Consider the following 19851-nt stretch of genomic DNA (forward strand, 5'->3'; position numbering starts at 1 on the left):
CAGTCAAACTCAATTCTTCCAGCCTCTGAGGCATTCTTTATATATCCGGATATTTGCACCTCTGGAAAATTTTAAGCGAGTTTTGAGTTATTTGTTTTCCATTGTTTGTGTTTCAATTAATTTTGTCAATTTTCCAATGCAACTCCCTTCAAGCAGGTCTAAAAACAAAGGCTTGTCCAACAAAGAACGAAAAGCTCAAAATTGGATGCAGGGTCTGCCCCTAGCTTAAGGCCTATTCTACAACTAAGAATACATGTTAATTCATGATCGGCATCACTAACACTGTTTGATAGTGTTGATAAACTCACTGGGCTTTCAGACCCATAAGTTGAGATTGAGCCCCAGCCTGTTGCTGCTGGTTTTGCTGGTAATTCAAAGGTCTTCTCAATAACATGATGTGTGGCTCAGCACGATGAATGGCATAGTGCACCCATCCATGAGACTGCTGAACTCCAATGGCTCACCATTCGTTGTGGACCAAAAAGAATATCAATTTGGTTAAAATTATTAATATGTTTCTAATAATAAAAATAAAAACAAAACAAAAAAATAGATTATCGCATTAAAAATGGCATTTGAAAACAAATTAGGTGCTGATTACCACATTGGGAAGTTGGCAAAACAGATGCATTTGCATTAAAAATGGCATTTGAAAACAAATTCGCTGCTGATTACCACATTGGGAAGTTGGCAAAACAGATGCATTTGCATTACAAATAGCATTTGAGAACAAAAATGCGGTGCTTACTTCATTGAGAAGTCGGTTCTTGGGAAGCAATTTGGCAGTTTCCAGAGGGAGAACCACACGTCTGGAGATGACACATAATGCTCAATCATCAAAATAATCCATTTGGGTGAAATAAAACCCTAATTACAGATATTCAACTCACCACCTAGACAGCCAGCAATCAAGCATACCCACACTCAAAGATAAAACTATAAATATCTCAAAGAAACTTTGATATGCATTATCTCAAAGAAACTTTGATATGCATCTGATTGTAACTGACCAAAAGCAGTTATCGGGCATTTATTTAATATATGCCCAAACTTCCACGAAATGATTTGCAATGTAAGAACAACGTGGACACATCTTCTCCTTCTCTGCATTTATTTAATTACCTGGCGTACAAAGTAGACAGAATACCAGTACCTGGAGATGAGATATTCCCATCAAGGTTAGGCAAAGGAATTTGCATAGAAGACAATTTACCACCAGAAGTGGAAACATCCTGCTCTGTTGGTTGATCCTCAGGGCTCTTCCGCTTTAGATCATTTGTTCCCGTATTATATAATAATTGAAATAAAAAAGATCTTAGTCCACATTAATAAACCGAACAATTTTTCTGCAACCAACACATGAATCTACAGGTCTAGACATTTGCAGAATTTGTTGCATGGGACGCTGTAAAATACACTGAATATCAGTACCTGGAGAAGAGATATTCCCGTCAAGGTTAGGCAGATGAATTTGCATTTGGTCTGAAATTCTTTCTCTGACTCAAAATTCGAACAAATGCAGCGAGACTTAATAATATATTTTTTCTTGCTCATAAAATTGCAAGTCTGGCTACATGAAAAAAAAATGAGGGTTATGTCAAAATGTTTAAGTATCTTTTGTTCCAAAACCAAGTTTTTCACATTTCCTTGCACATTATAGTGTGAGCCTTCCAGGTTAATCCTTGGGCACAGAACACCTAACACCTCCTTCAAAGATCCAAGATTAACATGCATTCTCACGAATCATTATAATCTTTACTCATGGTTTCTCATGCAAAGGTGGGAACTCTATTTGTTTTAAAATGGTTTAAACTCCACTTTTTATTCATATGATGAGCACTATCATATTTTAGTCAAAGAAATATGTATTTTTCCTTGCCAAATATTTAGTGAGGGGTTACTTAATTTTGAATTCAGTTTTTCATTCATTAAAATTTTAATTAAGATTAATAAGGGTTTGTTACATGATTTTTATTAGTAAAACCCTAAAATCGTGAATATCTAACCTAACCCTCATCCATGGGAGCCTTAGAGATTGCATTGTCCTAGGAAAAAAACTATGTGACGCCATCGATGTGCAAGGATTGGTCTTCTTTGCCATACGTGCCTTGGGAAATACGCTCCTCCATGTCATTACAATGAGGTCCATATTACATAAACAATTAGTATACGTGGCCTCTGTCAAGGATGTATGTGCTCCCTGTCTTTGTGAAAAGGACCAGAAGCTGCTTAGCAAATTCAATCATGCATTTTCATACTTTCAGTAACCTTTTTTCGAATGAATAATTTTTTTTTCCTTTTTCTTCGTTTGCGGACAATTAGTGTGAACAAACATTACTGCAATTTCAAACATTTTAATCTCTAAAAAACGCATTGAGATATCATTTCTTTATCCAGGGAAAACATTTATGTCTCATGATTTTTATAGTGTGCATAACATACCCATTTATTTTGGCAATGTTTTTACTTTTTTTAAGATAGAAAAGATTCAAAACATGTACCTGAGCAAAATTCTATTTCTTGTTGTCTCTGCAAAATTATATATATAAGTCAAACTCGATTCTTCCAGCCTCTAAGGCATTCTTTATATATCCAGATATTTGCACCTCTGGAAAATTTTAAGAGAGTTTTGAGTTATTTGTTTTTCATTGTTTGTGTTTGAATTAATTTTGTCGATCTTCCAATGCAACTCCCTTCAAGCAGGTCTAAAAACAAAGGCATGTCCAACATAGAATGAAAAGCTCAAAATTGGATGCAGGGTCTGCCACTGGCTTAAGGCCTATTCTACGACTAAGAATACATGTTAATTCATGATAGGCATCACTAACACGGTTTCTATCAGACCCATAAGTTGAGATTGAGCCCCAGCCTGTTGCTGCTGGTTTTGCTGGTAATTCAAAGGTCTTCTTAATAACATGATGCTCAGGACGATGAATGGCATAGTGCACCCATCCACGAGACTGCTGAACTCCAAAGGCTTGTCATTCGTTCTGGACCAAAAAGAATATCAAATTGGTTAAAATTATTAATATGTTTATAATAATAAAAATATAAAATAAAACAAACAAACAGATTATCGCATTAAAAATGAGGGTTATGTCAAAATGTTTAAGTATCTTTTGTTCCAGAATCAAGTTTTTCACTGTCTCCTTGCACATTATAGTGTGAGCCTTCCAGGTTAATCCTTGGGCACAGAACACCGAACACCTCCTTCAAAGATCCAAGATTAACATGCATTCTCACGAATCATTATAATCTTTACTCATGGTTTCTCATGCAAAGGTGGGAACTCTATTTGTTTTAAAATGGTTTAAACTCCACTTTTGCTCATACGATGAGCACTATCATATTTTAGTCAAAGAAATATGTATTTTTCCTTGCAAAATATTTAGTGAGGGGTTACTTAATTTTGAAGTCAGTTTTTCATTCATTGAAATTTTAATTAAGATTAATAAGGGTTTGTTACATGATTTTTATTAGCAAAACCCTAAAATCGTGAATATCTAACCTAACCCTCATCCATGGGAGCCTTTGAGACTACGTTGTCCTGGGAAAAAAACCATGTGATGCCATCGATGTGCAAGGATTGGTCTTCTTTGCCATACTTGCCTTGGGCAATACGCTCCTCCATGTCATTACAATGAGGTCCATATTACATAAACAATTAGTATACGTGGCCTCTGTCAAGGATGTATGTGCTCCCTGTCTCTGTTAAAAGGAGCAGAAGCTGCTTAGCAAATTCAATCATGCATTTTCATACTTTCAGTAACCTTTTTTCGTATGAATATTTTCTTTTCCTTTTTCTTCGTTTGCGGACAATTAGTGTGAACAAACATTAATGCAATTTCAAACATTTTAATCTCTAAAAAACGCATTGAGATATCATTTCTTTATCCAGGGCAAACATTTATGTCTCATGATTTTTAAGTGTGCATAACATACCCATCTATTTTGGCAATGTTTTTACTTTTTTTAAGATAGAAAAGATTCAAAACATGTACCTGAGCAAAATTCTATTTCTTGCTCTGTCTCTGCAAAATTATATATATATGTCAAACTCGATTCTTCCAGCCTTTGAGGCATTGTTTATATATCTAGATATTTGCACCTCTGGAAAATTTTAAGAGAGTTTTGAGTTATTTGTTTTTCACTGTTTATGTTTGAATTAATTTTGTCGATCTTCCAATGCAACTCCCTTCAAGCAAGTCTAAAAACAAAGGCTTGTCCAACAAAGAATGAAAAGCTCAAAATTGGAGGCAGGGTCTGCCCCTGGCTTGAGGCCTATTCTACGATTAAGAATACATGTTAATTCATGACAGGCATCACTAACACGGTTTGATAGTATTGATAAACTCACTGGGCTTTCAGACCCATAGGTTGAGATTGAGCCCCAGCCTGTTGCTCCTGGTTTTGCTGGTAATTCAAAGGTCTTCTGAATAACATGATGTCTGGCTCAGGATGATGAATGGCATAGTGCACCCATCCACGAGACTGCTAAACTCCAATGGCTCGCCATTCGTTCTGGACCAAAAAGAATATCAATTTGGTTAAAATTATTAATATGTTTATATTAATAAAAATAAAAATAAAACAAACAAACAGATTATCGCATTGAAAATGGCATTTGAAAACAAATTAGGTGTTGATTACCACATTGGAAAGTTGGCAAAACAGATGCATTTGCATTAAAAATGGCATTTGAAAACAAATTAGCTTTCATTGTGAAGTTGGCAAAACAGTTGCATTTGCATTAAAAATAGCATTTGAGAACAAAAATGCAGTGCTTACTTCATTGAGAAGTCGGTTCTTGGGAAGCAATTTGGCAATTTCCGGAGGGAGAACCACATGTGTGGAGATGACACATAATGCCCAATCATCAAAATAATCCATTTGGGTGAAATAAAACCCTAATTACAGATATTCAACTCACCACCTAGACAACCAGCGATCAAGCATACCCACACTCAAAGATAAAACTATAAATATCTCAAAAAAACTTTGATATGCATTATCTCAAAGAAACTTTGATATGCATCTGATTGTAACTGACCAAAAGCAGTTATCGGGCATTTATTTAATATATGTCCAAACTTCCAGGAAATGATTTGCAATGTAAGAACAACGTGGACACATCGTCTCCTTCTCTGCATTTATTTAATTACCTGGCCTGCAAAGAAGACTGAATACCAGTACCTGGAGAAGAGATATTCCCATCAAGGTTAGGCAGAGGAATTTGCATAGAAGACAATTTAGCACCAGAAGTGGAAACATCCTACTCTGTTCATTGATCCTCGGGGCTTTTCCGCTTTCGATCATTTGTTCCTCTATTACATCATAATTGCAATAAAAAGGATCTTAGTCCACATTAATAAACCAAACAATTTTTCTGCAGCCAACACATGAATCTACAGGTCTAGACATTTGCAGAATTTGTTGCATGGGACGCTGTAAAATATACTGAATACCAGTACCTGGAGAAGAGATATTCCCATCAAGGTTAGGAAGAGGAATTTGCATTTTGGTCTGAAATTCTCTCTGACTCAGAATTCGAACAAACGCACCGAGACTTAATAATATATTTTTTCTTGCTCATAAAATTGCAAGTCTGGTTGCATGAAAAAAAATAAGGTTTATGTCAAAATGTTTAAGTATCTTTTGTTCCAGAATCAAGTTTTTCACTTTGTCTCCTTGCACATTATAGTGTGAGCCTTCCAGGTTAATCCTTGGGCACAAAACACCTAACACCTCCTTCAAAGATCCAAGATTAACATGCATTCTCACGAATCATTATAATCTTTACTCATGGTTTCTCATGCAAAGGTGGGAACTCTATTTGTTTTAAAATGGTTTAAACTCCACTTTTATTCATACGATGAGCACTATCATATTTTAGTCAAAGAAATATGTATTTTTCCTTGCCAAATATTTAGTGAGGGGTTACTTAATTTTGAAGTCATTTTTTCATTCATTAAAATTTTAATTAAGATTAATAAGGGTTTGTTACATGATTTTTATTAGTAAAATCCTAAAATCGTGAATATCTAACCTAACTCTCAATGGGAGCCTTTGAGACTGCGTTGTGCTGGGAAAACAATTATGTGGTGCCATCGGTGTGCAAGGATTGGTCTTCTTTTCCATACGTGCCTTGGGAAATACGCTCCTCCATGTCATTACAATGAGGTCCATATTACGTAAACAATTAGTATATCATTAAAATTTTAATTAATATTAATAAGGGTTTGTTACATGATTTTTATTAGTAAAATCCTAAAATCGTGAATATCTAACCTAACTCTCATCCATGGGAGCCTTTGAGACTGCGTTGTCCTGGGAAAAATATTATGTGGTGCCATCGGTGTGCAAGGATTGGTCTTATTTTCCATACGTGCCTTGGGAAATACGCTCCTCCATGTCATTACAATGAGGTCCATATTACGTAAACAATTAGTATACGTGGCCTCTGTCAAGGATGTATGTGCTCCCTCTCTCTGTGAAAAGGAGCAGAAGCTGCTTAGCAAATTCAATCATGCATTTTCATACTTTCAGTAACCTTTTTTCGAATGAATAATTTCTTTTTCCTTTTTCTTCTTTTGCGAACGATTAGTGTGAACAAACATTACTGTAATTTCAAACATTTTAATCTCTGAAAAACGCATTGTGATATCATTTCTTTATCCAGGGCAACCATTTATGTCTCATGATTTTTATAGTGTGCATAACATACCCATTTATTTTGGCAATGTTTTTACTTTTTTTTTAAGATAGAAAAGATTCAAAACATGTACCTAAGCAAAATTATATTTCTTTTTGTCTCTGCAAAATTATATATATAAGTCAAACTCGATTCTTCCAGCCTCTGAGGCATTGTTTATATATCAAGATATTTGCACCTCTGGAAAATTTTAAGAGAGTTTTGAGTTATTTGTTTTTCATTGTTTGTGTTTGAATTAATTTTGTCGATCTTCCAATGCAACTCCCTTCAAGCAGGTCTAAAAACAAAGGCTTGTCCAACAAAGAATGAAAAGCTCAAAATTGGATGCAGGGTCTGCCCCTGGCTTGAGGCCTATTCTACGACTAAGAATACATGTTAATTCATGACAAGCATCACTAACACGGTTTGATAGTGTTGATAAACTCACTGGGCTTTCAGACCCATAAGTTGAGATTGAGCCCCAGCCTGTTGCTGCTGGTTTTGCTGGTAATTCAAAGGTCTTTTGAATACCATGATGTGTGGCTCAGGACGATGAATGGCGGCATAGTGCACCCATCCACGAGACTGCTAAACTCCAATGGCTCACCATTTGTTCTGGACCAAAAATAATATCAATTTGGTTAAAATTATTAATATGTTTATAATAATAAAAATATAAAATAAAACAAACCAATATATTATTGCATTAAAAATGGCATTTGAAAACAAATTAGGTGCTGATTACCACATTGGGAAGTTGGCAAAACAGATAAATTTGCATTAAAAATGGCATTTGAAAACAAATTAGTTGTTGATTACCACATTGGGAAGTTGGAAAAACAGATGCATTTGCATTAAACATAACATTTAAGAACAAAAATGCGGTGCTTACTTCATTGAGAAGTCGGTTCTTGGGAAGCAATTTGGCAGTTTCCGGAGAGAGAACCACATGTCTGGAGATTACACATAACCCCCAATCATCAAAATAATCCATTTCGGTGAAATAAAACCCTAATTACAGATATTCAACTCACCAACTAGACAGCCAGCAATCAAGCATACCCACACTCAAAGATAAAACTATAAATATCTCAAAGAAACTTTGATATGCATTATCTCAAAGAAACTTTGATATGCATCTCATTGTAATTGACCAAAAGCAGTTATCGGGCATTTATTTAATATATGACCAAACTTCCAGGAAATGATTTGTAATGTAACAACTCATCGTCTCCTTCTCTGCATTTATTTAATTACATGGCTTGCAAAGTAGACTGAATACCAGTGCCTGGAGAAGAGATATTCCCATCAAGGTTAGGCAGAGGAATTTGCATAGAAGACAATTTACCACCAGAAGTGGAAACATCCTACTCTGTTGGTTGATCCTCGAGGCTCTTCTGCTTTCAATCATTTGTTCCTGTATTACATCATAATTGCAATAAAAATTATCTTAGTTCACATTAATAAACCGAACAACTTTTCTGCAGCAAACACATGAATCTACAGGTCTAGACATTTGCAGAATTTGTTGCCTGGGACGCTGTAAAATATACTGAATACCAATACCTCGAGAAGAGATATTCCCATCAAGGTTAGGCAGAGGAATTTGAATTTGGTCTGAAATTCTTTCTCTGACTCAGAATTCGAACAAATGCACCGAGACTTAATAATATTTTTTTTCTTGCTCATAAAATTGCAAGTCTGGCTGCATGAAAAAAAATGAGGGTTATGTCAAAATGTTTAAGTATCTTTTGTTCCAGAATCAAGTTTTTCACTTTGTCTCCTTGCACATTATAGTGTGAGCCTTCCAGGTTAATCCTTGGGCACAAAACACCTAACACCTCCTTCAAAGATTCAAGATTAACATGAATTCTCACGAATCATTATAATCTTTACTCATGGTTTCTCATGCAAAGGTGGGAACTCTATTTGTTTTAAAATGGTTTAAACTCCACTTTTATTCATACGATGAGCACTATCATATTTTAGTCAAAGAAATATGTATTTTTCCTTGCCAAATATTTAGTGAGGGTTTACTTAATTTTGAAGTCAGTTTTTCTTGAATAACCTTTTTTCGAATGAATAATTTCTTTTTTCTTTTTCTTCTTTTGCGGACGATTAGTGTGAACAAACATTACTGCAATTTCAAACATTTTAATCTCTGAAAAATGCATTGTGATATCATTTCTTTATCCAGGGAAAACATTTATGTCTCATGATTTTTATAGTGTGCATAACATACCCATTTATTTTGGCAATGTTTTTATTTTTTTTAAGATAGAAAAGATTCAAAACATGTACCTGAGCAAAATTATATTTCTTGCTCTATCTCTGCAAAATTATATATATAAGTCAAACTCGATTCTTCCAGCCTCTGAGGCATTGTTTATATATCAAGATATTTGCACCTTTGGAAAATTTTAAGAGAGTTTTGAGTTATTTGTTTTTCATTGTTTGTGTTTGAATTAATTTTGTTGATCTTCCAATGCAACTCCCTTCAAGCAGGTCTAAAAACAAAGGCTTGTCCAACAAAGAATGAAAAGCTCAAAATTGGATGCAGGGTCTGCCCCTGGCTTGAGGCCTATTCTATGACTAAGAATACATGTTAATTCATGACAAGCATCACTAACACGGTTTGATAGTGTTGATAAACTCACAGGACTTTCAGACCCATAAGTTGAGATTGAGCCCCAGCCTGTTGCTGCTGGTTTTGCTGGTAATTCAAAGGTCTTTTGAATACCATGATGTGTGGCTCAGGACGATGAATGGCAGCATAGTGCACCCATCCACGAGACTGCTAAACTCCAATGGCTCACCATTTGTTCAGGACCAAAAATAATATCAATTTGGTTAAAATTATTAATATGTTTATAATAATAAAAATATAAAATAAAACAAACCAACAGATTATTGCATTAAAAATGGAATTTGAAAACAAATTAGGTGTTGATTACCACATTGGGAAGTTGGCAAAACAGATAAATTTGCATTAAAAATGGCATTTGAAAACAAGTTAGCTACTGATTACCACATTGGGAAGTTGGCAAAACAGATGCATTTGCATTAAACATAACATTTAAGAACAAAAATGCGGTGCTTACTTCATTGAGAAGTCGGTTCTTGGGAAGCAATTTGGCAGTTTCCGGAGGGAGAACCACATGTCTGGAGATGACACATAACCCCCAATCATCAAAATAATCCATTTGGGTGAAATAAAACCCTAATTACAGATATTCAACTCACCACCTAGACAGCCAGCAATCAAGCATACCCACACTCAAAGATAAAACTATAAATATCTCAAAGAAACTTTGATATGCATTATCTCAAAGAAACTTTGATATGCATCTCATTGTAACTGACCAAAAGCAGTTATCGGGCATTTATTTAATATATGTCCAAACTTCCAGGAAATGATTTGTAATGTAAGAACACATCATCTCCTTCTCTGCATTTATTTAATTACCTGGCCTGCAAAGTAGACTGAATACCAGTGCCTGGAGAAGAGATATTCCCATCAAGGTTAGGCAGAGGAATTTGCATAGAAGACAATTTACCACCAGAAGTGGAAACATCCTACTCTGTTGGTTGATCCTCGAGGCTCTTCCGCTTTTGATCATTTGTTCCTATATTACATCATAATTGCAATAAAAATTATCTTAGTTCACATTAATAAACCGAACAACTTTTCTACAGCCAACACATGAATCTACAGGTCTAGACATTTGCAGAATTTGTTGCCTGGGACGCTGTAAAATACACTGAATACTAGTACCTCGAGAAGAGATATTCCCATCAAGGTTAGGCAGAGGAATTTTCATTTGGTCTGAAATTCTTTCTCTGACTCAGAATTCGAACAAATGCACCGAGACTTAATAATATTTTTTTTCTTGCTCACAAAATTGCAAGTCTGGCTGTATGAAAAAAAATGAGGGTTATGTCAAAATGTTCAAGTAGCTTTTGTTCCAGAATCAAGTTTTTCACTTTGTCTCCTTGCACATTATAGTGTGAGCCTTCCAGGTTAATCCTTGGGCACAAAACACCTAACACCTCCTTCAAAGATCCAAGATTAACATGAATTCTCACGAATCATTATAATCTTTACTCATGGTTTCTCATGCAAAGGTGGGAACTCTATTTGTTTTAAAATGGTTTAAACTCCACTTTTATTCATACGATGAGCACTATCATATTTTAGTCAAAGAAATATGTATTTTTCCTTGCCAAATATTTAGTGAGGGGTTACTTAATTTTGAAGTCAGTTTTTCATTCATTAACATTTTAATTAAGATTAATAAGGGTTTGTTACATGATTTTTATTAGTAAAACCCTAAAATCGTGAATATCTAACCTAACCCTCATCCATGGGAGCCTTTGAGACTGCGTTGTCCTGGAAAAAAACCATGTGACGCCATCGGTGTGCAAGGATTTGTCTTCTTTGCCATACTTGCCTTGGGCAATACGCTCCTCCATGTCATTACAATGAGGTCCATATTACATAAACAATTAGTATACATGGCCTCTGTCAAGGATGTATGTGCTCCCTGTCTCTGTTAAAAGGAGCAGAAGCTGCTTAGCAAATTCAATCATGCATTTTCATACTTTCAGTAACCTTTTTTCGTATGAATATTTTCTTTTCCTTTTTCTTAGTTTGCGGACAATTAGTGTGAACAAACATCACTGCGATTTCAAACATTTTAATCTCTAAAAAACGCATTGAGATATCATTTCTTTATCCAGGAAAAACATTTATGTCTGATGATTTTTATAGTGTGCATAAACATACCCATTTATTTTGGCAATGCTTTTACTTTTGTTAAGATAGAAAAGATTCAAAACATGTACCTGAGCAAAATTCTACCGTGATCAATTCAAAGCCTCAAATACATAAATTTAAAAAGGCTTTTTGTAGATAGAAAAAATGTGGGTAAAGGGTTAGTTAATGCCAACCTGGAGGATAACAGACAGGTCGAATTCCGCCCTGAGAACTTGAAATGCCCTGCAAACAGCGGTGGAAAGCTCTGATAAAACCTTTGAACAGAAAATTAGTGAGCAAGAACCTAAGTTGGGTGAATGAGATGGCGTGTAAAAGGTCGAAATGACGAACTCTTAACGAGGAATAAGCTAAACAGCTCGCAAGGGTAGACGGAATACAACAGGAGAATGACAGGAAAACTGCTTTTAATCATTCGGCTTCCCATTCAATTCGACACTGAGAACTCTGGTCCACTGCGATTTGCTCAAGGAACAATCTTTGAATTGCAAGAACCGAGAAGCACGGAACACGCTTCTTCATTAACCGTTTTCATAACAGTTTTGAATCAACGATCGAACTTCGTTCAATCGTCTAACACCACAAATCCATGGTCGACAATAGGACACGGCGTCGGCTGGGGCAATTCACTTCAAAGGGAAACGCCTTACGGCGTAATTATTTTTTTGTTAATTAGTTAAGTTGAGAGGCTTATTTTCGCAGTTCCGTATGATGTGTAACATTGTTTGTCCGTCATCAAAGTTGGAATTTTGCTCATTTTTGTAAAAAAAAATTAAAAAAAAAATTTGCACGCGAAGAGATTGGATCCTTCTTGGCTCATGTTAGATCTGTATTTAAGATGGATCTATGCTAGTTATTAGAACAGTGGTGAAATATCTCTATCCATCTCCATTTTAGCTCCACTCGACTCATGTTGTCACTTAACGGAGGAGACGTATGAGTAACTGGATTATCTTTTTTTCAAATGGTGGAAGTTTCTCACACATTAAGTCATCTAATAAGATTAATAGTTGCAATGTAGCGTAGTCCCTGATAATTAATTGATTAAGACTATGTCTCTTTGTGCGGAGCTCGCTTTTTGTTGTTATTCAAGAATGTATGCATTTTCGCAACCTACCATTATTTTCACGTTGACACTTTGATCTATTGTTATTTCTGCAATATGCCATTATTTCACATAGCTTTCTTCCGCATCTCTATATGTCATATAATGAAAACCATCTTAGCATAGTTTTGTACGCATTTCTCCACTCCAAAGAATTTTTGGAATGTGCATAATGAAAGCTTTATCCGCATCTCTGCGTTTTGAATGTGCACATTTCCGCAATCTACCATTTTGTCATTATTCGACAATGGTCGCATTTCTGCAATCTACCGTTATTTCCATGTCCACACCTCAATCCCACACAACGAAAGCCACATTCACGTAGCTTTCCTCTGCACCTTTGTATCTCTTATAATGAAAGGCATCTTCATGTAGTTTTACTCCACACATTTATACATCGCATAATGAAATCCATCTTTGCATAGCTTCGTTCAGACTTTCGTACTTGGCAGAATTTCCACAGTGTGCACAATGAAAGTTTTGTATGCATCTCCGTATTTCCACAATCTATCATTATTTCTGTGTGTGCACCTCCATATTCAGCACATTGAATGTCACCTTCGCATAGCTTTCCTTCGTATCTTCATAACTCATATAATTAAATCCATTTTCGCATAGCTTCGTCCACACTTCCACATTCCACAGAATTAGTGCACACAATGAAATCTTTATTCACATATATGCATTCTACATAATGTCTTATTAAGGCTATTTCTCTTTATTAACTCAAGAATTAGTGCAGATGTTTATCCGATTAACACACGTCACTATTATAGGGGAAAATGGAAGCATGTTGTCCATATCATTTGTACACGTCAAACTATATACTGATAGAACCAATGATTACCAGTAAACATTATTGCTTATAATATATTATATCACGTAATATTTGTAATAATAACATGTAATGTGCAAAGTGTTGAAAGCATTTAGTACCAAAGCATGCGAAAAAGAAAAAGTGTATAGGGCAACCATAATGAAAAAATTGTGTCGAGACAGAAATGTTCACGAAGAAGTGGGAACCTACAGTGATGGATATTAACTATGGCGCAGACAATTTCACGCTCAATATTGAAGAATTAATTTAGGCTTAGCAGTATTATTAATATCTATTCAGTAAATTGATGCGCCATCATGCCATTGCTCAAGTGCTTAATAGAATTTACTCTTATCCATTGTGTAATGATTAGGGACTGCAAAAATATTAATAAAATTGTATCTATCGATATTATAAAATAGTCTTTTGTCGTTTATTCAGTGAATCGACGCGTAATAGCACATCGTTCGAGTGCCTAATAGCATTTATTGTTTATAAACAATTTAGGAGTATGCACAAATTTTTGTAACCAATATCCTTCATAACAAATTGAAACGATGTGTGGATCTCCTTTGCACACTTATATTCGCATATTTCTTCCGCACAATGGAAGCTTCCTCCACATCTGTGCACTCCGCACATGTATAATGATTATTTGTTGTAAACATATCAAGAAGATTCTATTTATAGATATTGTTAACTAATCTTTTCGGCATTTATTCAGCGTATTGATGCGTGACCAACACACTTGTAAACAAGTCAAGAAAGTGCACAGAGCTTTGTAGCCAATATCTATTATAGCAGATTGAAACAATATGTTTCGCACACTTTTTGTGCACATTGCCTCGTTTGTTGGCGATGTTTTGGCGATATCGGATATAAAAAAAATAATCAATACGTAATCAAGACATCCTTCAAGTGCTTAATAGCATAACAAAATAATAATTAAGGCTTAATCCTACCATAAACCAAAGCTCCCTTGATGGCTAATGTAATCATTTATTCGATGAATCATCAGGAAATCAAGATATTGTTTCAATGCTTAATAACATTCACTCTGACACGCTGTGTAATGATTACTTCTTGTTAACAAATCAAGAAGATCATATGCATCAATACTATAAAATGGTCTTATCAGCAATTATTCAGTGAATCCACGGAAAACATGGCCCTGCAATTAGTATGCATTCTAGCAGAGTGGAAGGATGCGCGGAAGAACAATATATGCAACAGAACATTTGTTTTCTATCTTTTGACAACTCCTCATATGTTATCCATCTGTACATATAAACTTTTTTCAATGCAGATTAGCAAAAAAAAAAATTAATTAAGGTAGAATTCTATGATTAACAAATCTATTTTCATATCTTAATCGCAAGTACTATTGAAATCATAAGTGTTTTTAGCATAGAAATGGTAAAACCATTATATATTTAGAGTTTATGCGAATTCAAGCCTATTGAATTTTAGTAACGATTCTTGTTTATTTGTGCAATACAGATTTGCCATGTTTTTATGTTGTTTAGAGTAAGAATAAATTGTAACGGGTTCCTCTTGTCTAAAGGTTGTCCAGGTCATAATGAATAAGGGAACACATACGAATGAAATATGGACCCTTTTTCAGAATCTAGAAATGAAATGGACGACAAATTTTAAGTATTATTGTTTCAGCGTTGCAGAAAACAACATGGCACAGTATACGTCACTCAATAAACCCATAGTCTTTACAATACCAAATAGTAAAGTTCAGTATACAAAAAGGAATGAAGTAGCAAGTCCAATTGACATTTCTGAGAAACTCATAGCTTATAGATGTACATTTATGGTAAGAGCATTTATAGTATTGTTCATCTTGTATGCTTAGTTAGCATCTTGTTGTGAATGAGGACGATGGAGAAGTTGAGAGACCTATGTAATGCAATACAAAAAGAGGAAATTATTTCTAATTATAGTTTTTCCAGTGCTCAAAGATAATAGCCATTAAAAATAAGAAATTAGAAAATGGGGTGACAACAGCTCCACGATTTGTTATGAAAAATATGTAAACATGTCTAAAGGACTGTGTATGAGATTTTTGCTTAGTTAGGTTATGTACATATGAAACGAGCTTTCTGAAATAATGTAACCATGATCATCGCTTCAACAATATTGCCTTAGAAGAAATGTGGGTGGATATGTAGCTTCTAAATCGGTTACTTAAACAAAGTCACATTGAATACAATAAAGAATCAACTATTATTTGTCCGAATTGCAGGAAATACGGGCTTTGTTCTGATTGCATGTAATCTAGTTACTAAAACTAATTTTGCTATTTGTATTTTTGTCAATATTGAAATTTGAAATGATTGTAGAAATTATATAATATTTATGTATCAATTGTGTTTTTTCCGTTGAAATTGTTTCCATAACTATTGAAAGGAATGCAACTCACAGAGTACGTAGATTTATTATGCATATTCAGCCTTGAAAATATAAAACTGATAAAACAAGTGTAGTTTTGTTATTGGATTTTGGCAAATTGAAAAGAATGTCGAAATGTACGAATGAATGCATGAATAGTTTTAAAAACATCTTTATTTCTGTATCTAAATCAATTTATTTAATCAAAGAAATAAATAGTTTCATAAATTGTATTACTAAACTTTGCAAAAAACCCAAAACATCTAAATGATATGTTAGGCACTCTGTCTTCCGAAAATTCTAATGTAACACATACATTTCATTATTAGATATGTGAAAGACGCTTTGATTGTGAACAAGAAGATTTGATTGTGGACATAATTTTTTTATTATGCGGAGTGTAGAGTGCGAAGGTACGAAAGAAAATGATCTATAATATTGCTTGGTATTTGTTCAATATAAATTTATGGGCTTTGCACAATGTATAAATTTGCACATTTTTTTTTCACATATTGTATCAATGGTAGCAATGGCAAGAGATGATATGAAACTCTGAATGTTCCATTATAATTGTAAGACAAATTGTTGGGAATCCGCATGTGCATAGTGCGGGGGTGTGGAGATGCCATTCATTGTGCACAGTGCGGAGGTGTGGAGGCAAAAATAACAACAGATGACAAAAATGGTTGTTGAAACTAATCATTCTCGGATAATGGCAAAACATGAACCCTGAATTGCTTTAATTAATTAATCTTGCATCTCTGCCCTCCACAAATTGCAATATGAAGCATAACCATTTCATTATTAGCCATTAGGATCTGAAAATATATTTGTTAATCATAGGATTAAGCCTCAATTAAGTTTTTAATAAATGGTAATCCATGCTTTGAAAATATATGTGCAGAGGGGTAATGTATACGAAGTGTTAAAAAGAGGCAACAAAGGTTCTATTGCACATATTGTTCTTCTGCACATTTTTCCAGTCTGCTAGAATGGATATTGGTTGCGGAGCCATGTTTATGTGTGCATTTTTTGAATACATGTTGAAAACACTATTTTATATTATCGATTGATTTGTTAAAAAGTAGTAATAATTATACAATGTGTTAGAGTAAATTCTATTGAGCACTAGAACAATCTCTTGATTATGTGTTGATTCACTGAATAAATGCTTATGTTAACTAGAAAGGGAAATAAAAAAATACACAAATTAAGTTAGGGAAATATTTTCTAGCGATGGATTACAGTCTTGTGGGCCATCATTTTTGGTTTTAGTTTGAGATTTCCTCCTCCTTTGTAAGAATAATACTATTTTCTTTTTTCCCTCCATCACAAGTGTTTCTTTGCATGGAGTAGGGGGAGGGGAGGGTAGATCCCTAGCCTCCTTTGCCTCTTGGTCCATGCTTCTCTATTTCATTTGGGAGTTGATGTCTCTGAATTTTCTTCGATGGGCGTCACAGTTTTTTGTAGGTCTTCATCTACGGTGTGGTTTTTTTTATTGGGTGGTCATGGGGTATTTCCCAGTGCCATCTTCTAACTTGTTTTGCTCTGGTCCTATGTAGTTGTTTCACTTCCATTAGAGAGAGGTGTCGAATCCTTCCCTTGGGCCATGGGGCCTCTTCTTTTTTCTATTATCGGGGGTATTTTTTGGGCTCTTGCATTCCTCTTCTCGGCAACAACTCTTACCTAGATGGATCTCTTTTTGGTTATCATGGTCATTGTTTAGACATTATGGATCCTTTTCCTTTTTAGTTTCTACAAGCGACTTCCCTCTGAAGTTGGCGATCGGGTTTTCCGTTATTTTCTTGGGTGTTGATGACTTTTTCTTCTCTGCAATGACTCCTTTGTGGCTTTCCAATGAATTCTTATCAGCCCACTATTTCTTGGTTTTGTTGACAAGATTTTTGAATGTAATGGCTACCTATTGTTGGGCTTCTTGCGTAGTTTTTCATGGGGTTTTCATTGGGCCTGCATGCCATATATATTGGTTTTATATCGAACTTTTACAGGTCAAGATTGCACACACACTATATTAGGGTCCAACCCTAACCCCTTTATTTATGTAATAAGCCCAAGGGGCCTTGTTAGATTCATAGTTAGTTATTTGAGTCAATAAATATTGTAAGCGGTTATTCGCATTAATAATAATTGTAAGTGGTTGACCCGCATTATAGAAAAAGGGACCACAATTAGTTATAAACGGGTTATAGTTAATAAATAAAGTGGTTAACCTGAGTTATGCAAGGAACCACTAATAGTTAGGGTTTTGGATGCCATAAATCTATAAATAGTATTATATAGCAAGGGAACAAGCATTGAATTTTATTGTAAATGAGATCTGCTCTATTGGAGGTTTCCCCCTCGAAGAGGCAAGTGAACATTGTATTATGCTTCTGAATAATAAATATCTTTGCAACTTGTCTCAATTCATGTGATACTTCTGTGCTTCTGGCAATATTGTTTCATATTTCTATCATTTTGTTATTCTCGCAAGTCAAGTGCATAAAAAGTGGTATCATAGCACTTTCAAGGGCTAGTTGTACCTCCAATATTGGCAGAAATTTGTTTTAGGCTAGAGACGTGTTTTGACATCTTTAAACCATAGGATATGTCGTTGAGTGCATAAACCTACGGATTTGGGGAGGCATGCACACATGAACTACAAGAGATGTTCACACTTGTTGGACTCCCTTGTAACCCACTTGTGGGTACCCCTTCAATTAGTAGTGCATTAGAAAGAACCACGCACAAACTACACTTCCACATACCCTTGGGAATGTCGAAAGCCCCCCCTGGGGTAACCTAAAACCTAACCTGACATAATTCATTGACCATCTTGTTGCTACAGTACATTGAGAACAACACTCAGGGAGATTACTAGCACATAAAATAGGGTAGTTGGGTTGTACGACTAAGGGTACGGTCAATCCTCCTTAGTTAGCGCTCTAAAATATTGGGTCGAGTACTTCTATTGGACCCATGCATATATCACAATCTGTAGCACCTGAAACTCCTTTGTGACCATAGTTCCTTCATCTATCTAAAAATTACCCCCTACCTTTTCAACTAGATTAGATCCAACAGTTGGGGTTTGGCCATTGTTGTCCAGATCAGATCCAGAAATTGGGGTTTTGTCATCATCGTACAGATAAGATTCAACAGTTGGGGTTTTCATAGTGCAGATCAGACTCTTTGTGTAGAGATGGTTTTGGCCATTATAGTCTAGATCATATTTTCGTATAACGTTTTCAAGTTCCGATACTTTGGGTTTTCTGCTACTACAATCCAACCCTAATTTTCGTAGGATACTTAGTTGTATCAAGAATTTTAGTTTTTGGCCACCACAATATTGATTAACTCAGAGTAAAACTCCTTTCAGAGTAGAAAAAAAGAAATTGAGACCATCACAGGATGCTTGCAAGAGACCTATCCCATAATATTCAGGATGATGAGTTAATCTCAGTGATAACATTCACCAGTAAGCCCCAATTTTCATGCGGTCCAATTTTTTTTCGTACACAACTTCAAGTGACCCACATCACTAGACTCCTAAGCTTTCCCTCTTCCTAACCATACTAATCCTAAGTAAGCTCAAAATTTGATTGGGGCTAGTGTATGCAGAGAACTAGGTCTCAAGTTATGGCTATAGAGAAAGTCGAAGCCCTCGAGAAAAATTTCAATGACTTACAAGCATCCCTTAATGAAAAACTCACACAAGTATTGGAAGCCCTGAGGATGTCTCGCGAACCCATGAGGGAAGAACACAGTGTTTACGCACATGCAAAAGGAGAATCCAACCATCACATTCATTTCCATGGAGGTCACCAATATTCAAGCCATCGGACACCTAAGTTGGACATGTACAAATTTGATGTCTCTAACCCAGTAGTATGGGTGGAACTAATGGAACAATATTTCCACCTTAATAATATCTAGGATGGCGAAACTAAACTACATGTGGGAACTCTTTACCTGGACCAAGAGCAATGAGAGTGGTGGCAATGGCATTAGAAATACTATCCAAGGAGGTCAACTTGGAACATGTTCTCAAAAGTCATTTGTGA

Source organism: Pinus tabuliformis, chromosome 3_2 (assembly GCF_031772625.1).
Source record: "Pinus tabuliformis cultivar Carrire ecotype Pingquan chromosome 3_2, CPIR1, whole genome shotgun sequence".
Lineage (NCBI taxonomy): Eukaryota > Viridiplantae > Streptophyta > Pinopsida > Pinales > Pinaceae > Pinus > Pinus tabuliformis.